The following is a 24,852-nucleotide window of genomic DNA, read 5'->3' as shown; positions in this document are numbered from 1 at the left end:
CAGCGTAGAGTGACATTGGTTTACCAAGGAAAAGCTAACAGATTTTTTTCTATAAATAACTGGTTGGCTGTGCTGTGGTGACAATTTATATAATAGAACTCATGCTTAAATAATAAGGTAACAGCTTTGGACTGTGAATTTTAAAATGTTTTATTGAAATGTAGACTGATTAACAGGCAAGATTCTTCTTCTAATTATTTTAATTATAGACTCTTAATGACAAGGAGCCATAGAAATAAAAACACGTTAAAATTACATTTTTAATGAACTGGCACCCGGAAGCCCCAACTTCTCCAAAGCAAGTAGGGCTAATCTCTTGTTACCTGGAAACAGCGCATGTGTTCACAGAGGTTAAGAAGATGTTCGTTAGGGGAATGGGATTATTTGTGACCCAATTTCTCTGAATGCAAGGAGGATAAAGCAGACATGAAGTGTGGTAAAAAGGACATGGGGCTTAGAGTCAAGAGGCTGATTTCTAGTTCTGGTTCTGGTAAACTGCTTGGGTGTGTGTCCATTTTACCTCTTTTGGCCACCATTTTTTCACATGTAAAAACATGGAAGTCTTAGCTAAGGAGCTCTAACTTTATAATTCTATGATTTAATTGCTCTATCATGAAGAGTGAAACTTTTAGGGAAAATAGAGTAAACATATCTGTCACTAAATATTAATTCACATGCGCACACAGTGATGTCAGCTTTTAGGACGTAGATGGGGCTTTACATGGATTTTTAAAAGAATGTTTATTTATTTATTTTGAGAGAGAGAGAGAGAGAGAGAGTGAGCTGGGGAGGGGTAGGGAGAGAGGGAGAGAGAGATTCTCAAGCAGATTCTCAAGAGAATCTCAAGCCTAATGCAAGGCTCAATCTCATGCTTTGTGATATCATGACCTGAGCCAAAATCAAGAGTCAGACGTTTAAGCCACTGAACCACCCAGGTGCCCCTAAAGCACTGTACCAAGTACCATGTACATGTGGGCGGGTAAGGTGGCAATGGAGAAAGGATAGTATTCATCCATCTACCCATTTGGTCATTCATTCCCTAAGCAAATATTTACTTGCTTCCATCAGGGAAGTTCTCTGTGATACAGTAATATTTGAGGAGAAATCTAAAGAGAATGAAAGGATGAGCCATACAGATCATCTTGGGGAAAAGCATTTCAAACAGAGAAAGAGCAAGTGCAGAGGCTCTAAGGTAGGAATGGGCTTGTTTTTGTTCAAGGATTAGCAAGGAGGCCAGGATGGCGAAAGCAAAGTGAGCGAGGAAGAAAGCAGGAAGAGGCAAAGTCATAGAGCCAGTAAGGAGCCAGGTCATGTAAGGCATTTCAAGAAAACCGATCTTGTTTAGCAGTAGTTGTACACTGTTATCCATCTTCAAGTCCAGAAAATTACGAGCCAATCTCCAACAATGTCTCTTATCTGCCACCCTCTATAGTTTCTTTTGCAGGAATTTCTATTAGGGCCATGCCGGAGTTTTTCCATCTACTTTCTGGGTTTTCTAACTGCCATCTCATAGTTTTTTCTAAGTTTTTACTTAGATTCCAGTTAGTTAACATACAGCGTAATATTAGTTTCTGGTGTACAATATAGTGATTCGATGCTACCGTGCAAGACTTGGTGCTCATCATGGCGAGCACACTCCTTAATCCCCACCACCTGTGTAACCCATCCCCTCCCCCCTCCCCGGGCAACCACCAGTTTGTTCTCCACATTTGAGTCTTTTCTTGGTTGACCTTGGCATTTCATGGTTTCAATCTCTACCATTCTGTGCTGTGTCCTACATGAGTGTCCTAATGGTATTTTCTAGTTCTTTAATTATCTGTTCAAATATGACCAGGTTGGGACATACCTATTCATCCTGATTTCTTTTTTAAAGTTGATTTCTTTATTTTGAGAGAAAGAGAGAGAGAGTTGGGAGGGAGGGGCAGAGAGAGAAGGAGAGAGAGAATCCCAAGCAGGCTCCGCACTGTCAGTGTGAATCCTGACACAGGGGCTCAAACCCATGAACTGTGAGGTCATCACCTGAGCTGAAATCAAGAGGGTTTTTTCTGTTTTTTTGTGTTTTTTTTTTTGTTTTGTTTTTGTCCAAACACAATACTGTAAGCAAAGCTGAAGCCATTTCTCCCAGGTGTGAATGTAGGTACAGGCTATGAGATGTCAATATCTGCTGTGGTAAAGGGGATCAGATGTGCCCTGCAATGGAGTGGGGGGGAGACAGAGCTGGTTTTACTGAGTGAATTCAGTGCTTTTGTGGCCTTCCCCACCCATGAAAGGAAAATGATAGAAAGGATTCATTTAACCCCCATCTGGAGCAGTGGAGGCTCTGAACTTGAGTGTCTTGAAAGGTTGGAAATAATGAATCCTATTTTGAGGCAAGGACATGAGTCAAGCAGCCCCCTGGGTTGGCAACAGAATCTTTTTCAATTTCAATAGGATAGGCACTTCTGAACTGCTAGGAAGGAAGGAAGGAAGGAAGGAAGGAAGGAAGGAAGGAAAGAAAAGAAAAGAAGGGCAGGAGGAAGGAAGGAAGGAAGGAAGGGAGGAAAGAAAAGAAGGGAGGGAGGGAAGGTGGAAGGAAGGAAGGAAGGAAGGAAGGAGAAAAAAGAGATCTACAGTGGGGCTTGGGAAGCTGGCATAAAGTAACCACAACACTGTCAGAGCCTGGGGGAACAGAGAGAGAGAAACAATAAAACCTCCTAACCACCATGAGCCTTCAAACCAAAATTCCAAAACACATGGAGAAAACAGACAAAAATATAAATAGAAGATAAAATTTCATCCAGATGAAATGGAAATGGAAATAAGAGATTGGTATGAAAAAGTCTTTTTAAAGGTATGTTTAAGATCCTTAAAGAGATTAAGGGGAGAATAGGTCTCATAAAGAACAAGAAAAGCTGAAACAAGATAGCCAGACGAAAAAGAACAGTTGGACATAAAAGAGTAACTAATTGAAAATCCTGGAGCTGATAAATGCAATCATTGAAATAAGAATCAGAATGAGGGGCACCTGTGCGGCTCAGTCCATTGAGCATCTGGTTCTTGATTTCGCTCTAGTTGTGTTCCCAGGGTCGTGGGATAGAGCCCTGAGTCGGGCTCCACACTGAACGTGGAGCCTGCTTAAGATTCTCTCTCTCTTTCCCTCTGCCCCTCTCCCCGGCTCACGTGCTCGCTCTCTCTCTCTCTCTCTCTCTCTCCCTCTCTCAAATAAATTTTTAAAAATGCAAAATGATAAAAACAACACTTAATTTTTTTTATTTTGTAAAAAAAATTTTTTTTTTTTAAATTTTGTTTTTGAGCATGGCCATTTGTGTTTGGGTTTCTTTTCAAGGAGGCTTGTCTCCTACTGTGATGTGTTTGGAGCCCTGGGACAGGAGGTGGACCTACAAGTGTTGACTTACATGCCATCTTCACTAGAAATCCCTTCTGATGGGATTTGAGACACAAGATAGACCTTAAAGAATTCACGGGCCCTGTGTAGACTCTGCAAATATAACCCCAGACCTGAAGTCAGGAATATGCAGAACACATGTAGGGAAATGGGAGGAAACCAATCTGGCCAGAGAGACCAATAGCAGTTGAGACCTAGGGGATCCCAGAGCCAAGGTTACATGTCCTTTGCATGTGCTCCTGTAACAAGCTGTGTGTTACACTTATCAGTCCTTTTTTTTTTTTTTTTTTTTTTTTTTTTTTTTTAGAGAGAGAGAGCTCACACAAGCAGGGGAGGGGCAGAGGGAAAGAGAGGGGGAGAGAGAGAATCCCAAGCAGGCTCTACACTGTCGGTGCAGAGTCCAATGCAGGGCTCGAACCCACGAACCGAGAGATCATGACTTGAGCCAAAGTCAGATTCTTAACCGACTGAGCCACCCGGACACCCCCGTTATCAGTTCTTTGTAACTGCCTAAAGGCAGAACTGTGTTTATCTTGTTCACCACCATGTCCTCTCGACCCCTACAGGGCCTGGCACGTAGTAGGTACTCAACAAACGTGTAGAGTAAGTGAATAAATATTGAGTAGACAAATTAGGGTGTTAAAAGAAATATTGGTCACATGTAACTTCATCAAACGCTAAGCATTAATTTTTTTCTCTTCAGCTATTCAAAACCCTGCCCCTACTATCTTCTCTCAGTGTCTCACAATCCGTCACCCATTCTCAAAACTACAATAAAGATGCTTCACTTCAAAGTCTCCAGCTTTTAAAAGTCTCCTACTTCCAGGCACAAAATAAAAGTATTTATTTTCAATTTTCACTTCAGAAACCTCTCTGCGGTATACTCCTGACCTTGGCTTTGGCGGCACCACACTGCCCTTGTCCTGGAGTCTGTGACAGCTGCTAGATTGGACAGCTGAAGATACAAATGCCTCGTAATAACCGAGCATTTGACCAAGAGCCTGAACAGAGACTGACCTGACAAAAGCTGTGTTTTAGCAAATCGGGCGTGAATGTGAAGATGAGGCCAAATAGAAAAGGGCAAGACGGGGGGCAGGGGAGAGTCTACAAGGCAACTGCACCGGACTTACCCTTACGGGTCTTGATCTACAGGTCTTGGTGTTCAAGTGCACAGCCTAGGTTGTCTTTAGCTTATTTTTAGGGCTTCTTTGTTTGTTTGTTTGTTGTTTAGCTTTTCTTCCCAGGACAAGAACCCCAGTGACCGAGACTTTGTATAGCTCTTGCCAGACCCCCTCTCTAGCACTAGGTCTCGTCTCGGAGATCCCAGCTTGCCGTCTGGGGTGCGGGTTGCATGTGAGTGAGAATGACCACCTTCCTCTCTACCTCTTCTACATGCCATTCCCACCACATTCCCTGGGACTTCTGAAATGAGGCCTAAAGACACTGACGGGGCCACCAGCCTCCTTCTAAATACTCACCCCCTGCTTCCTCGGTCCGGTGCCTTCTTTCCCCAGAGTGTCTGGGAGCTGTTGCTTGGTGCTGCCTCCCTGCTTTTTGTTTTGGTTCCTGGTTTTGTTCCTGGTTCCTGTGGACCATGATGACTTGCGTGCCTTGCCTGTTTGGGGCTGGGACAGAATGCGGTGAGTGGGACTTCTTGGACTCAAGTCCTAGAAAAGCTAGAGTGGCAGGCAGGTTATCTAAAGAATAGCTCTGGCAGGGAGTTCCTGAGGTAGCAACCCACTAGCAATCTTGGGGCACAAGGAGATGATGGGTGTTTTAAATAATACAAAATGCTAGTTATCCAAGTGGTCTTATAGTCAGATGACTTGGTGGTTGACTCCATAAAGCTAGAGTGTAGCTCCAGAAATACCTACTGTCTGAGTTAGGACTGATCATATATTTTTTTAACTTTTTAAAAATGTTTATTTATTTTCGAGAGAGAGAGAGAGAGAGCGAGGGAGAACAGGGGAGGGGCAGAGAGAGGGAGACACAGAATCCGAAGCAGGCTCCAGGCTCTGAGCTGTCAGCACAGAGCCCGATGCGGGGCTCGAACGCACTAACCACGAGATCATGACCTGAGCCAAAGTCAGATGCTTAACCGAATGAGCCACCCAGGCACCCGATGACGGGTCATATTAACAAAAGTAAGGGCTTAGCTTGTAGGTAGGGATCTAAATGGCTAACTCTCTGGATAGGGGCCAACAGGAGAGTTAGGAACCAAACACAGCGTGCAGATGGCCTTGCATACACCAGTACCTGTGTATACATGCTTAATATAGCAATACAGCTCATAGATGTAGTAATATAACTCATATTTGGTTTTATATACCCAACTGTGTTAAAGGCGCAGACATTATGAGTCAGAATCTAAAGATCTCTTCTCTTTCTGTAGGTGCTGTCTTCTGAAATTATTGTCCTGTAATAGTGGTGTTCTGTTTTCAGCTCCCTGAATTGCTTGAGAGCTTTTCCCCTAGGGGCTGGCTGGGGATATTACGGACCACCTTTAAAGGCAGTAGTCAACAAATGACTCACCTAGGATGAAGATTTTTCTTTCAGCAGCCCATCTAGCGGAAGCCCCAATTCTCTGCACTCAAACGTCTTCTTACTTTGTGTCTCTGTTCCTTCCTCTCTTTTCTGTCCTAGGTTGTTCTGTCTAGCCCTTGGTTACCTGAGTGACCCCTTTCCCTCTCTCCATTTCTCCCCAATATCTCTTTTAATTTTATTAATGCACCCAAGGGCAGTTGGGTACCTGCCCGTGGGTTATGCAACAGCCTTGGGGGGCGGGGGTGCCCTGCTGGGAGCTGGGAGTGGGAGGGAACAGCTTGTAACCCTGAGCTCTGTTGAGGAGACTAATGTCAGCACCTTTGCTTAACCTGTTCTTCAGAAGACACCCGACGATGGTGGCTTTTTATTCTTGCTGCTTCCCAATGCATTCGTGGAGTTTGGGTATTTCATCTCATTGAGGTAATTGATTCATCATCTGGTTCAAATCCCCGCATTTCCCGAGTTGATGATACAAGCCATTAGAAAAGCAGGAAGTTGGCTCTGCTACAAGAAACTGACAGCAATTTCATGTTCTTTTCGACTTACCTCATTGTGAATTCTGAGTCCAAAAATCGCTTCCACTCTTCCTGCTCTGGGTTTCACCTGCCTCGTTTATTTTCCTTTGAATCTGACTGAATGAGTTGGTTGCATTCTACATTCACAGAGAAATTTTTCTCCTTGACATCGGCTTGAATGTGGCCTGAAAGGGGGATGCGTTTTTTTCTCCTTCTCTCCCTCCTCCCCTCCGCCCCCTCCTCACTTTCCACTCTGCCTCCCAGCACCAGGTCAGTACAGTCTTCTAAAGACATCCTGGCTATTTCAGGAAGTGCTATTCTTAAAAACCAAAATGATTTAGTTGCTTTAGAAAGGGAGGGAGGGAGGGAGGGAGGGAGAGAGAGAGAGAGAGAGAGAGAGAACCATGATTCATTGACTCCTCCCCGGCTATTCCCTCCTCAGAAAGTGCCAGGCCCTGTGCTAGCTGCTGGCCTTGTGCATAACCCCCTCCCACCACCACCACCAGAATAAATGAGTCCCTCTGTTAGGACTTGTATAACTTAGGTGAAATTTCCCAAGCCTCCTGTGCTAACTTTCTCCACTTGGTACTCAGCAGCCATTCATTGTGCCGGTAGTTAATTAACGATGGCCACAACAGAGCCCTTTATTGGAAACCTGGTATCTGGGACAAGAGGTAGGTGGGAAAATCCCATGATAGTACCTGTGTGAACGCAGCATGGAGCAAAGAGTGCATTGGCATTTCCTACAGAGTGTACTTTCTATGTAATCAAACGACTCCCCCTGGCCTCTCTGAAGCTTGACTCTTCCGTTCACTTCTGTTCATTCAGAGAGTCCATGAGGAACGTGCTTCTGAATTGTCCTGGCTCCTGGGCCTCCCATCTTTGTGCCAGTACCAGCTTCCACTCTTGTGTCCTTTATCCGCCTTCGCAGTCTGTGAAGGGCCCGGTCCTCCCCTGGCCCGGAGGGTTTTGTGCCTTCCATGGGATTTTTCTTACCTCTGGTTATTTTGTGCGCTCCTTTATTCATTTTCCGTGTGGCACCACACCCTCCAGAAGAGACTGTGTGGTGTTTTCCTGCTTTCTCACATCGTGTGGGTTTGGACTTTTTGGTTTCCCTTGGTTTTGCAAGTGCTGGGAACATGGCCGCTTGAATTCCTAAGCGGACGTGGTTAGTGGTTCACCCATCTCCTCTGCTGGAGCCCCAGCACTGGACTTTGCCCCTCCAAACTATTTCCTTGGGCCACCACCTTCCTCCAGGGACCAAGTGGCCCTCTATCTCATTCCCACTGGTCACCTGTGCACTCCAAACCACACTAGGGGACAATTTCAATTCGAGTTGAGTGCCAACTCGTACTGATGCCAGGCCCTGCTCTAGGCGCTGGTGGTCCAAAGATCAACAGGGCTCAGGCCTTAGCCTTAAGGAGCTCCTACCTTGTGTGGAGAACATATACACAGACTCGACAATTATAACTTGGTGATTGCTAAGGGCTATGACAGCCTCATGCACCGGGGCTCTGGGAGCAGGTAGAAGCACAGGTGATTCTCCAGTGAAAACACGGGGAAGAGAAGTTAGGTTTTAGAAAGAATGCTCTTAAGCTTTGACATGTCATAAATTCTGGTGTGTAAGTGGAAATGGAATTGGGAGTAGGGGAGGAGGGGAAGGAGAGGCCTCCTGGAGGATGTGCTACTGGAGCACCTTGAATCATGCACACACTGAACATTAAATAATGGAGGATGCACTTACAGCACCCCCTAAAAAAAGAAGAACTTTCCAGAAAACTAAGGAAGGGAAGATTGCTATTGGTGGAGGAAAAACCATTGCAAAGGCCCAGCTTGACCTTCAGGGCCACGGGGGGTGTACTGGAGAGTGGAGGGCAACGTACATGGAGAGGTGGATGAGGTCAAGTGAGAGTGGGCAGGTCCTCGGGGAAAGATGCAAGTCCTGGGATAAAGTGTGAGGACCAGGTGGATTTGGGGCAGTGTTTACTCAGAACAGCAGACATGTTTTAAAGCAATGTGCATTCAAACTTTGACTATGTCTCACAGACCAAAAAAAAAAAAAAAAAAATTACATAGCAAACCAATACATGCACATTGAAAATGTACTCTCATTATGCACAATTTATCCTGTCCGGATTTGTTTCCTACTCCATCTCTAGTACAGGGGTCACAAATTTTTTCTCTAAGAATGCTAGTCATGGCTCTCTAAATGTATGACCTAAAGGGCAAGTATAGGTTACAGTCAAAGAGGGAAGCCAGGGTCAGCTCAGTTGGGGAAGCAACCAGAACAGAGAAAAACAGGAACTTAATCAGGAAAGAGAAAGCAAGGCACAAAGTTCGGGATACAGGTGGTGAGGCCAACAAGGGTGCTGGGAACCAGTTTTTACGGTGATGGCTGCACAACATGCAAGTGGGCTGGTTAGCCTAGATGGAGCTCAGAAAGATGGTGAAAAGCCTTATATGTTATTAAGTTAAGGAATTCTGGCTTTGTTGCAGAGTTGCCTCAAGGCAATGGAGAGTTTTAAATAGGTGTATCAGTTAGTTACTTCCGACTAACAAAGCACCCCAAAGCTTAGAGACTTAAAACAACTCCTGATCATTTTTCGCAACTCTGTTCACTGGTAAGGCAGTTCTGCTGCTCTGTGCTGGGCTCACTATGCACTCGTAGGCAGCTGGCAGGTTAGCTGGGGCCCGTCTCATCTAAGGATGGCCTTGCTCAGGACCACTAGGCTTTTCTACACGTGTCTCCCACGTCCCTGAGCAGGCTAGTGTGGGCATGCTCTTGTGGCACTAGCAGGGGTCCAAGAGAGAAGGAGACACGCAAGTGCTTTTTCAAGTCTCTGTTTGCATCAGGTTTGTTATTATCCTCTTGGCCAGAGCAAGTCACATGCTGAGGCCTAGAGTCAGTGTGGGAAGGCACTGTCTAGGCTGTGGGTACAGAGAGGCATGAAATCAGCCTGCACAGTAGAGAAGGTATGAGGTCAGGTTTATGTTTTAGGAAGATCACTTTGGCTGTCTGGATTAGAGGAAGTTAATGCACAGAGGGCAGATAGCAGGATGTTTTAGTGATCCCAATGAGAGATGATGGATATTCAAACAAAGGCAATAAGGTTGGGGAGAAAGGTATTGCTGGAATTCTAGGGAGTCAAGAAATCAAACCATCTTCCCTCCTGAGCTCAGAACCAATTGAGAGATGGACGTGTGGGTCAAACAAAAGAGAGCCCATCAGAGAATATGGCTTTAAATCTGCTACCAAAAAAGCTTTCTCAAACTCTCTGAACTCTGTTATTCTCCCTCTCCCAGCCTGGGCCTTCGACCTTGGGACAGAGAAGAAAAGGGGATGAAATCTTACAGTCTTTCATAGATTGGCTCTACCCAACCAAGAGATTCAGCTGTCAACCAGGAGTTGGAGGGAAAGGCCAGGAATAATATCTAGTACAGGGGTCACAAATTTTTTCTGTGAAGGGCTGGAGGGTAAATATTTTACACTTTGCAGGACATTCGGTCTCTGTTGCAATTACTCAATTCTGCCAAGAGAGTAGGAAAGCAGCCATAGGCAATACATAAACAAATGAATATGGCTGCATTCCAATAAAACTTTTTTATGGACTCTGAATTTTGAATTTTCATGTGTCACAAAATATTCTTCTTTTGATTTATTTTCAACCATTTAAAAAAAATGTTAAAAACCATTCTTAGCTCGTGGGCTGGATTTGGCTTGTCAACCCCTACTCTAGAGGAGGTCCTTCTGCAAGAAAATATGAATGATGTCAGGAGAAAGGAGTTCCTTCTTATATTAGTCAGGGCCTCTGCAAGTGACATATTTAAACTGTGTACCTGAGGAAAATTTAAGAAAGAGATTATTTACTAAGGTGTGCTCAGGGTTTAGGGAAATTAACAAGAGACCCCCAGGGGAGGCAACGTTGGGAACTGCTACTTTTTTCCAGCCTGAGTCATGTATTGGCAAAGGGGACAGTACACAGCAGACCCAGAGAGAAGAGCTATACTGGAGAGGGCTGCTGGGCAGAAGCCATGGCCATTTGGTGGAGGGTCACGTATAACCTGCGGCGATCTCAGGTTACAAATGTTCTGACTTCAGACTTCTGCACTTTGATCCACCTCTGATGCTTCCCATTAGCCAGATGTTAACTGGAAACCAGAGGGCAAGGGAGCAGGTTCATATAATCCATACCCCTGGAGGTGAGCCTCCAGGCCAGGGAGGAGGGTGGAGAAGGATGGAGAGTGGACCTGAAGGGGCAAATGGAGAACGTTCAGCATGTTCCCAAACAGGAACCAACTAAAGGGATGGTAGGGAAGTATGGCTAATAGAACTATCCCTTCCTCTCAAGGGCCTCAGCTCCTCACCTACAAAATGAGAAGGCGAAATAATCTTCAAGAGCCAATTCTAATATTTGTTGGTTCTATGATAATGCTCTGGACGTTTCTCACTGTGCGAAGGAAGGGGGTCTAGAAAAGGAGGATCTTTCTTCCTTGATTTCTGGCCCCAGGCCCCGTTCCTTCTGAGGCCCTCACTCCAAGGTTATATACCAGTGTAACCATGACCTAATGAGCCCGATGCTGTTGCTACATCGTAGGAAATGACTTCTTTGATGAGGAGTTCAAGCCAAGTCGGGGGGAGGGGGGCAAGGGGAGGGGACTGGGAGATGGGCCAGGATGGGGAGGCTATTATAATTTATTAGTGTCTTCTTTGTGCCAGACACTTTGCATATGGTAGTATGCATGTGGTAGTAATCCTTTCCAAAACCACGTGAGGTAGTTTTTATGATCCCCAATTTGCTAGTTAGGAAACAGAATTTCAGAGAGGTTAATTAACTTGCCCAAGGCCACACGGTTATTTGGGGGCCAAGTTGACTTAAACCTAGCATCCTTCCCCAGCACGCGGGTATTTTGGCTCCCAGCTCTCACCAGGTAGGCAAACACCTTTCCAATCCTCACAGGACTTGTGTCCTAACCCAGAATGGCCAGCGAATGGTGGAGCCTTCAAAATACCACACGCTCACCAGTCAAACAAAAGACAGCTGAGATGCTCACACAGGTATTTTGGGCCCCCAAAGCCCCTTCCTTTCTAAGTATCAGCTTTCTTGTCTCCAGAGATGGTGGGCAACGGTCTCCAGTGCCTCTTCCCAGCATATTTTTTAAAAATTGAGGCAAAATTCACATAAAATGAACCACTTTAAAGTGTGCAATTCAGTGGCATTCAGTACATTCTCAATGCTGCACAACGACCACCTCTATCAAGTTCCAACCTTATAGCGCATCTTGCCTTGTATTTGGTAAATGTTTGCCTACCACACTGGACACTTCATTTCTGGAGGCCACGGTATAAGTCTGCATCATCTACACAGTCCGAGAACACCTTGCAAACATTCCCTGCCCTGCGTATCTTACTTGAATGGGATTCCAGGTACCCTCTTCCCCATTTCTGCTTCTGAGCAACACTTTTTTTATTTTAAAAGCAATTTTTTAACGTTTATTTTCATTTTTGAGAGAGCGAGCATGGGGGAGGGGCGGAGAGAGGAGGAGACAGAGGATCTGAAGCGGGCTTTGCGCTGACAACACAGGGGTTTGAACCCACGAACGGTGAGGTCATGACCTGAGTTGAAGGCAGATGCTTAGCCAGCTAAGCCACCCAGGCATCTCCTGAGCAACCTTTAAAAGATGGATTTGGCATCAGAATCTAGGCCTTCTTCCTGCCATGTACCTTCATTATGCCATTGAATCAAAACAACAATCTTCATGGTGAAACAGACTCTCTGTCCTATCTTACATTCTTTTCATCCCCTTTTACCCGGCTGCACATTGCCCGTGTGGATATTAATTTGCATCAAGCTATGGTTAAATTTTCAATGTGCCTCCAAATTTATATGCTATTTCTAAGCGAACTACCACAAATCTGAATATTAAAGCTCATTAAATAATTAATTTTTCTAGGAGGCCTTCCACTTTGGAGAACAGTAAATTTTATAAATACAGAAATATGTACTGAGATCTTGGAAACGGAGCTGGATGATATGTGGACATCTTCAGTGCAGAATTAGAAAAATATGAACACATTATAATGGTTTTTTAGACCACAATCTGTTAGTCAAGAGGTTTACTTTTCTTTTTTTAAAAGAGAGATCCTAATCTGTTTTGTATTTTCTATAAATTATCAAATGGAACGTAAACCTTCCAGTTATTGTTACAGAATGTTTTAGTCTCCTGGAATACTGTAAATTAGACCCATTCGTCATAGGAAAGTTCTGGATTTTCTGCATTACAATTCTACGCAATTTACATGCTATGCAGATCATGCTTCACTGAATACCATCGAACACATTTATTCTTCTTCAAAATTGGCTAAACACTGCCTTCTTTTCCACTAACTCAATCCCTCTGCAAAGACAGATGTAAGAGTACTCGTCTGTCACGTCGCTGTTGCTTCTTTGCTCCTCTTTGCTAAAACATATATGACTGGATGGATGATGGCAAAATATCTGTGGGGCATCATTTTGTCAAAACCTAATTTAACATCTAGACGATGCTCAAGGTGTGTCAGAGGACAGATGAGGGACTGGAGGCCAAGTGTCCTGGAGGTGGAGGCAGAGAAGGGAACGCCGACACGTGGGGACTGAATTCACTTATATGTCTATGACTTTTTTTTTTTAACGTTTGTGGGAGAAATTAACCCAATTTCAGAATAGCACGTCTCATTCCTCATCCCACTGTAATCATCATCACTACCTATCGGTATTATTGGGACAACTCCATTATTAAAATGCATCAGAGGGCAGTCATTCTAAATCTCTGAGCATCAATTATTCTGCTTGATGGGAAGGCGCTGGTATAAACAGAGGATTATTTGTACCCTTAAGACCAGATATGCTGGGATCAGCAGCCATTTTGCTGAGGAACAGAAGGGATATCGCCTTAGAGCTGGGTAAAGTGAGAGATAGGCTTGACTTTTCTCGAGCAATAGCTGTAGTGATCTGAAAGTGCTCTCTGCAGGAGTAATTTAACTGGGAAAGGGTCCCGGAGCTCAATTAGGAAGCAATCCACCCCATCATCTACAATTCTTACATTGTAAGAACTGTGGAAGCCATTGCCATCCCACAGGCCCTTCTGGATTCCCCATTCATGGCTTTGACGTCCAGGGAAAGAAAACGGATCCAAGAAGGAGTAGTCTGCAACAAGTCTTCGTGTGTGGATGGCTGGGCCTGGGAGAGACATCATTTCATGGACCCCCCATCCATTTGTCCCATGTGATGGGATAAGTAGCAGGACTTAGTGTAAATAACCGAGGCTCTATAGATAGACAGTTCAAGACCCGACGCTTGTATGTTAGCCTAGTGAGCTTGGGTAAGGAAAGCTTTCTAAATCTCATGGCTCTCTTTTGGTAAATGGAGATAAGATTGCTACCCACCTCACAGAATTGTCCAAAGTTTATGGAAAGTCAACAACTCATAGTGAAGTGCTCGGGAAGTGCTAGTTACTCTCTTATTTTTTTAAATTGTTTTTAATGTTTATTTATTTTTGAGAGAGACAGAGACAGAGTGTGCATGGGGGAGTGGCAGAGAGGGAGGGAGACACAGAACCTGAAACAGGCTCCAGGCTCTGAACTGTCAGCACAGAGCCTGACGCGGGGCTCAAACTCACGAACTGTGAGATCATGACCCGAGTCGAAGTCGGATGCCCAACCAACTGAGCCACCCAGGAGCCTCTAGTTACTCTAACTGTCAGTTATTCTCTCCCTACTTATCAGGACCGGGATGACCAACCTGATTTATCTAACCAGTAAGTTATCTAAACTTCTCCTATACTACATGCAAGTTCTTTGATATTCATTCGTTCGTTCGTTCGTTTTAGAGAGACAGAGCATGAGCTGAGGAGAGGGGCAGAGAAAGAGAATCCCAAGCAGGCTCCATGCTCAGCACCGAGCCCAGTAGGGTGCTCAATCCCATGACCCAGGGATCATGACCTGAGCTAAAATCAAGAGCCGGAAGCTCAATCGACTGAGCCACCTGGCTGCCCTGCCTATTCTCCAGGTTCTCTGAAAGGGCCTGAAATGCAGTGGCATATCAAATATCTGGGCAGATCTTATGTACAGGCCTAGGCTCATTTTTGAAGTGTGCTTCGTTTTACAACTGGGGTAATGCTTCAATGCACAGACCATGCTCCTTTGGTGCTAATGGGTCTCTAAGAGGTTTGCATCTCTGCTCTGTGTCTATAAATCTCTGACAGATTTTGTTCCTGGTAAGGGGTTTGTCTTGACACTTTCCCAGGTAAATCTCATTTTTCAGTTAAAGATATGATATAGATGTTGACCTCATGTGATACATTTTTATGGTAAGGGCGCTCAATGGATCCTACCTACTACCTGAGCTCATGCCTTTGGGTGGTGCCCTCCCACACTGACTCTGGAAATCCAGTCCCCCTGGCTTGTTTGGCCAATGGAATATTAACAAGTTTGATACAAGCAGATGACTGAAACAAGCTTTCACATTAGGCGTGACTCTCCCTTGTTGCTGGGAACTCTTCCTGCACCATGTGAAGAAACCCAGGCTAGCCTGCTGGAGACAGTGACTTGGCCAACAGCTAGCAACAACCTCCACACATATGAGTAGGGCACCTCAGGGGCCAGATGATTGCAGCCCATGAATGGCCCCAGGCACAAGAAGTCCCAGAAGAGACCAGCAGAGACCAGCTGAGTCCGGCCCTAATTGCTGACCTACAGAACAATGAACAAATAAAATGGTTGTTGGTTTAAGCCACCAAGAGCTGAGGTGCTTTGTTAACACAAGAGATAACGGAGCTAACAAATTAAAATTAGAAACGCGGTGGCAGACATTTTTGTCCTCTTTTCTGTGCGTCTAGCAAAGGCAAGATGGAATGAAGCATCTTACTAGGTGATAAAAGAATGTGATTCATTTATGGCAAATCCAGAGAGCCTACTTATTCGTTTGAATTGATTCTGGACAAATAATAGAAGTGGGGCCCACATAATTTTCAAAAAGTATGGCGACAGAACCTTCACCTGAACAAAGCGAGAATTTTCAAACGGCAGCAGAGAGATTTTCTGGCAGCAAGGACATGTCACGCTCCTGGGAATAACTCCCTGACATCACACTGTGTCACAGTACCGGTTCTTCCCCTTGACAGTTAACATGCATGATTACACAGGTGTTTTCAGCGGTTTTTGAAGAACATCGATTTTTGATCTGACGAATGGACGTAACCAAGTGATCGAGTAAAATCTGGAGACCCCGCTGAGGGGTATGGCTGCATTATCTGTATCTATGACAAAGAAGTGAATGGAGAATTAACACTAAAAGGGTATGAAGGACTCAAAATAACGAGGAGAAACAAATGAAATGAATGCATCCAGAACAGAGAGATTGTAAAACCTCCAACTCACATGTGGTTCTGGCCCAACATCCAGATCGAAAATAAAGAACTGTCAATACTTGGCAAGTTTCCCAAACAAAAAACACAAGCCATGTGGGAAAGGAGCTGTGTTCTCAGATTCAGGTAGCACCGAAACTGTCAGGATCGTAGGTGGGGGAGGTGGGGAAGTCAATAAAACTTTTCAGGATTCAGTGGGGGAAGCCAAGACTCCATTAACATCCTCACAGGAACCAGAAAGAAACATTTGCTAAATACTTTGTTCTGAAGGAGACACTGTGGGGATCTGCATTTAAGGCTGGTGGTTAAGAAAGAGAATGGGAGGGCAGAAAGAGGGACACAGATGGGGAAACACGTGGCTTCATTCAGCTTTCTTCATACAATTGCAAACTATAATTACGTTTATTCTAGTGGGGGCTCCTCCTTGAAGTGGAGGAAGATTTTACCTTGGTGGGGGGGGGATTCAAAAGTTGTTTTAAATTTTTAAATGCTTATTTATTTTGAGAGAGAGAGGAAGCATGTGTGAGCATGAGAAGGGGAAGGGCAGAGAAAGAGAGGGAGAGAGAATCCCAAGCAGGCTCTGTGCTGTCAGCATGGAGCCCAAAGCGGGGCTCGATCCCATGACCCTGGGATCCTGACCTGAGCCGAAATCAAGAGTCGGACGCTTAACCGACTGAGCCACCCACGTGCCCCTGCTTTAAAATGTTAATTGAAATACTACAAATGGTAGAGAGGACACTTATCTTTCCTCCCCACCTTGCACACCCACCACCCAGGACTCACTCTCCCTTCGAGGCACATTGTATCTTGCTTCTGCATTGAGGCGGCTACCTCTCCTCTCTACACAGCCCATGTGCCTGGAGTGAGACATGGGCTCCCACGCTGGCTCCCCAGGTCAGGCACCTGAGCTAGGTTAAGCAACAGGTACATTCTAGCTGCAAGGCTGGTCATGTGACCCCACTAGAGCCGGGGAAATGCCATAAGACTTTTGGGATTGGGGCATGCACTACCATTTTCTACCCGGCGTGCACTGGTGGCAGACAGCCAGGTAAGGTAGACCATCGCTTGAGATCTGAATCTAGACACATCGGAAACTGTGCTTACCCCGTGGATGTTTCATTTATAGAAGCCGAGAAATCCCATTTTTGCTTACGTCACTTTATATTAGATTTTCTGTCACTTGCAACCAAGAAAGTACTAACTAGGCATCCCTTATCAGATTTTTCATCCACAAAATAGAGGAATTATCTTAGCAGATATCTATCTGCAGCCTAGAATTCTGATTTTAAGAGAAAAATGGGAGAGGAGGAACCTTATAATATTCTGAAGCACTACAGGTATTTCCAGATAAACTGCATCACATGCTTGTAATCAATTCAATAACGTTTATAGAGTGCCCACTATACTTTAAGTATGTGTTATTTCTTCCCTTCCGCCTCTCCATGGAAGGTAAATGCATAAATCACGTTGAATGCCATTTACGTCATGGGTTGAAGCGTGCCCTTGAGCATGATATTGCCACGGTGATTAGAATCTAGTAGCCGAGAAAGCAATTCAAGTAGAAAACCACCTTCTCATCTCTTAAATAGCATGTGTTGGACCTGTGCGAATGTAGTCTGTGCCTTGCGAAATATCTCCCGATGCTGTGTCTTTAACTAGAGTTATGCAGGCATAAAATATTGTTGTCTTGCCAATTTTCTATTAACGTGAACATACTGGGAATGCTTAGCAGCGATGAAGTACAGAAAGTGCCAAAGAAATTAATGGCTTTGTGCTGTTCTACTGAAACAAGTCCGCTAATATTTAAAATTCCGCGTCGCGGGACATCACTCACATCTGCTGACCTAAGCCATAAGGCCTGGATCTGCTGGGTGGATCAAACCGTTTCTCAAGTCTCTCTCCATTGGACTTTTGTTGCTCCCTTCTGCTTTTCTCCCTCTCTCTGCCCTTTCTCCTGTCTCACCCCCAGTTTCCTGGGATTAATTGAGAATGTTGTTCATAAGAGATCAGAAGAGGGTTATACATATGGGGCAGGTTATGGTTTGTCAGGATATATTTCAGATTTCTTAGGTTAAAAACAACAAATGTACTAAATATCCATGTCTCGCTTAAAATAGGCATGTGAAGTCTACATTTATTGGCCTGGAAATCCATAGTTTTCATTGTCTTTGAGGGAAACCTTACTGGCCTTGTGCAATGTCCTCACGGTCTTACATCAATGTCACGTTCGAGAACGCAGTCTGAGCACCCCCCCACCCCCGCCATCCCATCCCTCGTTGATGTCTGTCAGAGGAGGCAGAGTGTGGATGTCAACCAGGCCACACATTGACCTACTCAAGGACCCTTGCCATGTCCTTTGTACAGTCCTGTATCACTAGAAACACCAGTATGTATTATATTCTTTGTTGCTGAAAATAAGGGCATGGTCTTCCAAGGGAATTTATTCATCCATGTATTGTTTCATGCCTACTCTGCATGGTCATTTCACTTCTCCACAAACATCCATTAAGTACTCACTAGGTGCCAGGCACTGAGAGAGGCACTAGAAATATTTAACTCCTACCAAACCTCTCCTTATCAATGCCCTCCAAGTGCCTCTCACTTAAAATATCTGCCAGTTATCTTTTACCTACCACACCCCAACAGCCAGGAATGACAACAGCAATAGCAAGAGCCACAGCGACTGGCTTTTTCACCTCTGTCTCCCTACCTTCCTCTCGCCTCCCAAGGTGAACACCTCAGTCATTATTCTCAATTCCTCACTCACCAGAATCAATGGTCTATCACATCCCATTATTCGTTCTCCTTCTTGACATGCCTCACATCAACTGACTGCCCTAGCCCCCTCCTCCTGGCCTTTGCCGAGGCCCTCAAAATCTCTTGGCATCTCTCCCTCAGGTGTCTCCAACTAGAATTTATTCGCGTGCTGCTGCCAGAGTTAATTTTCTAAAATACAAATCTGATCAAGTCACTTCTCACTTACAAGCCTCCCTGGCTTCCTACCTACCTTGTAGGATCAATTCCCATCTTCTTCGCATGACCAGGTCTTCTCACCTGGATGCTTCCTGTTTTCCAGCGTCCTCCCCCGGTGTTCTTTCCCATACGCCCGCTCTCTCACCTCACCTGGCCTGACACATACACCATATGCCTCTGGGTCTTTGAACGTGGTGTTCTCTGTTCCTCAAAGGCCCTTCTCTGCTTGGAGAGCTTTTATTTTCTACTCGTCCTTCAAGAGTCAACTCAAGGGTCACTTGGTGAGGCCTGCTCTGGTTTCTTCAGGGAGTCAGTGCTACTCTTCGTGCTCCCAGAATCCTTGAGGCATATCCTCACCGCGCCCATTTCATAGCCAGTGGTGATGTTTGTTTACATGTTGATCTACGCTATAAGCCTGTGAACTCTCTAATCTAACTTGTTCCTCTCGGGATTCCCAGCATGTAGCATAGTGCTCGGCTCACAGTGGGTGTTCATGTGGTGCCATGTGAGAGGCAGAGAAGTATAAAGCGTGTTCTCTATCCATCCCTCTCCCATCAGAAAGGTGCGATATGATATACACATTCTTTGTAAAAAATTAATTAGCAGTGTGTGATAATAAACAGGCTGCTGAATGGCGTGGTCTTACTGATTTGGGAAAGGAGAAGTATGGCTTGGGAATGGAAATCAAGGAAGGACTTGATCTGGATCCTGGAGAGTTGCCATTCAGAAGGTAGGGAGTGAGAAGAGCAGAGACAGAAAGGAAAAGAGAAACACGAGCTAATGTACAAAGGCAAGAAAGCACGGGGCATGCTCAGGGCTGGAAGGGGCTGTGGCTTGAAGGGGTGGGACCAGGCTCTGAAGGCCCAGGAACGTCGGGCTCAAGGGCATGGACTTTGTCCAGCAGGCAACCGAAAGTTTTTAGCCAAGGGAGTAAGTGTTGAAAATATGTTAGGATCAATTGGACTTGAGTCAGAAAAACAAGTTCAGAGGCTGTTACACAACACAGGTCTAAGGGAATGGGGCCTCGCCCATGGTAGTGACAAAAGGAATTAGGAGGAGAGAGGCAAGAGCCATCTTGAGAAGGGCACTGAATGGCTAGGGTGACTTCTCACTGGAAAGGAAGAGGCAGGGATGACCTTGAGATTTCAAGCTGGGGAGATAGAAACAGTAACTTTGACAAAGGAGAATGTGAGAGCGAAGACTGTAATTTGAGAGGAGATAGTGGATTTTGTTTGCAACTGGTCACATTCCAGAGACCTGCAGAATATCTGAAAAGAAATGTCCAGCAAGGAGGTGGAGATTAAAAATAATTATTGTGTGGTGGCCAAGAGCACAGGTCTAGCTGGACCGGGTTTGTGTCATCTATTAGGCAGGTGATTTGAGGTCTCAGTTTCCCCATCTCTAAGAAGCATATAATTATAGCACTTACCTCATAGGGTTCTTGGGAAGGTAAATGAAATAATTATACATGAAAGTCCCCTAAACACTGTGTCTGGCACATGGTAAGGGCTCAATAAATACTGGCCATTATCATTAATAACTAAAATTGATTAAAAAATTCTTTAGAGTGCAGAAAATACATTTGTTTTATTTACTAATTATGCAAGGTAAATATTATCCCATTTTTTATTTCACAGAATTAAAAAAATGTTTATTTATTTTGAGAGAGACAGAGGCAGAGACAGAGAGATAGCAGGGGAGGGGCAGAGAGAAGGAGAGAACCCCAAGTAGGGTCCATGCTATTAGCTCAGGGGCTTAATCTCATGAACCATGATTTCATCACCTGAGCCAAAATCAAAAATTGGATGCTAACTGACTGAGCCACCCAGGTGCCCCTATTATCCCATTTTAGTGTGAAAAAACCATAAGTCAGCAAGGTCAATTGATCACATAACTAGTAGGTAGCACAGCCAAAACTCAAACCTGGATTTTCCGTGCCATATCCTGTGCTATTCTACTGAACCTGCTGACTCTGATTTGGATGGGTTGGGGGACAGCGGTGGGCAAGAGCCACAGGGGGCCAGTCGTACAATCTCCAAGCACCACCAAATATCGGGACTGGGTTTTAATGTAAGGTCCTTATTGTCTCAATGACAATCCTGTGTGAACTGTACCAAAGCTATCATATCCAGCAAGGAATAACGCAATCCTGGAAAGGGGGTCCTTAAAGGGGATTTAGTCTCTGCCAAGAGTATGTTTGGCTTAGGGATTCTAATGCCCACCTTCCCCTGCCAACCTTACAAGGCTCTGGTACATATTCAGAGACAGGTCTTCTCCTTTAATTTATAACACAGAATGCTAATAACAGTCTGATACCTGTCAGCAAGAATCTCACCCGGCTGGAACAGCTGCCCATAAATCTCACATTTCAAGTGATTCCTCCAACATTAAAAAGATTGGGAAAGTGTGTTGCAGATGAAATCGACAACGAGTTTCTGCCTGGTAGCTGTGGAAGTGGTTAGTGCTGACCCCTTTCTGTCTTTGAATTACTGCTTAGCTTTCTGTCTGGACATATGGAAAGAAGAAATCTTTGGGGAACACTGCCAGATAAAGCTGGCTTACCTTGGATTCCTGAACGGATGGTATGTCTAAGAATAGATTCCAAGGGGAGATGCAGGAGGGCTGAGTGGAACCATAAGAACTGGGCATTTTGTTCACTTTTTTCAATAACTCCTCTGCTTTAAGAAGTGAAGAAAGTCATGGCACGAACCACACACAATGAATAGTAAAGAGTGCTGGAGGAGGGACAGACACTCTTGAGAAGGCTTTGGTGTTGAAGGAATAGAAGGAACGAGATAGCTAGATCATATCCTCCCACCGAGGCATCAAGGTAGGAGACGGGGCTGTTGGTATTACGAGAGGTAGAGATGGGACATTTCAAACCCTAATCCTACCTTGGAATGCCGATTCCATCATGGCCAAGGGCGCTTTTTATTATTTCCATGCCTCTTTTCCCACATCTATAAAAAGGAGTTAATCAAGGGTGTTGCTGAGGTTTAATTAGTTAATACTGTAGAGTGCTTTGAAGATAAAAAGAAGATTATAAATACTCACGGTTAAGTTCTCTTTCAAGAAATAGGGGTTGAAGTTAAGATGTAACAAATCATATGTCCCAAAATAGCTTGGGGGAAAATGAAGGTGGTTTAGCTTTGAGAGGTAACTTTCCCTGAAGCTCCTCAGCCATTGCGACTGGAGAAAGACAAACGATGCCACCCTGTTCCTGAGCTTTTCAGAATTTTGTTGAGAGAAACTGAGAGGAAATAATTGGTCTCCATCAGGATAAGAAAATGAGGAAAGCTAAAGAAAAATAAAAAGGCATGCCAGTGTTCGTAGTGAGTCTTCACTTCGCTGACCCCACACCCTGCAGGATAAATAATCTGGCCCCGAATTCAAAGTGAGCCTGGAGCCGGGAGCTCGGCCTTCACAGCCACACACATGCAAACCAGCTTCCCTCAGATCAGAGTCCTGTGTGTGGTGTCGTTAAACAGGTAATGGAGAGTAGTGAGTGGGAAGAGGCTGTGGGGTTGGGTAGGCCTCGTCTCCGGTTTGCCTCAACTGCCTAGGGCTGGGATGCTGAGCAAGTTCCTTTACTTCTTTGGAACCTCGGTTTCATCCTCTGTGACAGGGGGATCGTTCCTTCCATAATTATGAAAATGATTTCATAATTTGTATGAAATAGCTGGCCTACAGTTCCTCTCTGACTTTTTACAATTCTTTTCACCTGATTTCTCTTCTTCAGCCCAGACTACCTTTCTCAGAAGCTTCTGAAATAAGCAGGTGCCGGATTATTGTTTTCAATTCAGAACTGTTGGGGCCGCTTTCCATGTTTTCACTGGAGAATCGAAGAGCTCATTCCTAGTCTGAAACAGCATTCTAGGAAGGAGACTGTTTCAGCCAAGGTTGTTTCAAGGGGGAAACTCAAGTAAAACACACACACACACACACACACACACACACACACACACGCACACGTGCCTGCCCTAGATTAGTTTTTTAAATCCCACTTCTCAACGCAGCTTTTCTTTTTATTTTAATTTTTAATGTTTATTTTTGAGAGAGAGAGACAGAGCGTGAGCAGGGGAGGGGCAGAGAGAGAGGGAGACACAGAATCTGAAGCAGGCCCCAGGCTCCGAGCTGTCAGCACAGATCCCTACACGGGGCTTGAACTCACAAACCGTGAGATCATGGCCTGAGCTAAAGCCAGACGCCCAGCCAACCGAGCCACCCAGGTGCCCAACGCAGCTGTCTTTCTATTCCACTGTATTGCAACTGACATCCTGATATTAAATTCCTGACAATGAAGGCTCTCTGAAAACATAACCCACAGTAAAGGGGAAAGGCCTGGGACTGCTAGGTATGAGCTCTTTAGATTGTGTCTCTCATCAAAATGACTGAAGTCCTCTTCACTTGACTTCACTTCGAAGTGACCAAGCCCAGGTAGGCATTCCTGCAGGGCTTTTGTGAGGTAGTTGTGCTCCCAACAAATCCCAACCAAAAGTCCTCACTAAGATCTACAGGTACCTAGAATGGTCAGAAATGGTGGTGCAGGGCAGGGGAGTTTGGAGATTGCGAAGTTGTCTCCATGCCCCTATTTCACTGACAGGGACGCTGGGTTCCAGGCTCCCAAGAGAGGCGCACACAAAATAGGTCAGAGTCATTCACCAGGCAGCTAAATGTCACTCAGCTCTCCACCCGTTCATGGGCCGATCTATCAACGCCTGACCGCTGCTGCAGGAAATAGTCACCAGGGTTTATAGTTACAGCTACCTGGATGTCTAAAAAGCACAAAAGAACAGCTTACAGCTTAAAAAATTAAACTTAAAAAAAATTAGACTTCAAGTTGCAGGTAATGAGTTGGGTGAGTCCTGGAAGTGGTAAAGGACAATGGGACACGTGTCAGGAAGGACTGCAGATTGTAGCACCTGAATTGTAGGGATTACTCAAGGGAAAGCAGCTGGAATCACCGGTCTCGCCTCTCCTCTCCCGATTCTCTTCAACAGTATCATGGACACCGTCAGCATCAGGATCTTTTGGTACAGAGGACAGAGAGATGAAATGAAGCGCAAAGATAGATGTACATTTTATACTTTTAACATACCCTCAGTGTTTGGCCAGGCACCAATTTTGCCAAATGTGAACCTGCTGCAGCTTGATTTATAAAGGAATTAATTTTAGAGGGAAGACGAAGTGTGCTGACTTCTCTGGTATCACGCCACCTGTTTGAGTTACAGGATATAAGCAGGAAGGAGAGAACAAGCAAGCAAGGGAGGCTATGCAATGCGATGCCACACACCTCGGATGTCCTACCCATCTCCAGGATACTTCGGCACAGAGTGAGGATTGAGACAGCTCAGCTCCTAAAGTCCTTGGCTGTCACCATGGGGAGAGTATGCCTGCCATTCACTGTACCTATGAAGATCAGCAACCTCTTGGGTTCTTCAGCCTGAGTTAAATGAGGCGCAAGGTCAAGAGTAAGGACAAGAGGAGAGAAACAAGCCACAACCAGACCATTTCACCTTCTCATTCTCCTCCTTCCGGTCTGTCCCAAATCTTTAACTATGTGAGAGAAACAGAAGGTCTGCAGCAGAGCCTGTGGCCATGATTTCAGCATGATCTCTTGGGGGTTCCACAGCCTTTGTCCTCCTTGGCCAAGGAGGGGAAGGGGGTGAGCGCCAGGGTGGTGTTAGTCTTGGGTAGTGGTCTCCCTTAGAGTTGTTACACCGCAGATGAAAAACAGACTCTGAATATATCCTTGATGTAGAATCACTTACTGTGTTGCCCAGTTTCTTTAGTTTCTGTGTTTTCAGAAACAGGATGAGTTTTCATCATCTCACTTTCATCTGTGCTCCAGGGACACTGTCCCACCATGCCATTCTGCAAACACCGTGTACCTTCATGACTGTGTGTGCCTTCATGCCCACACTCATTCTGCCTGGCATCACCTCTCCCATCTCTGCACCTAGCCAGTTCTTACTCATTCTTGCAGGTGCAACTCAAATACTGCCTCCTCTACGAAGCCAGAGTTCCATGGAT

Source organism: Prionailurus bengalensis, chromosome C1, assembly GCF_016509475.1.
Source record: "Prionailurus bengalensis isolate Pbe53 chromosome C1, Fcat_Pben_1.1_paternal_pri, whole genome shotgun sequence".
Lineage (NCBI taxonomy): Eukaryota > Metazoa > Chordata > Mammalia > Carnivora > Felidae > Prionailurus > Prionailurus bengalensis.
This window is presented reverse-complemented; position numbering follows the sequence as displayed.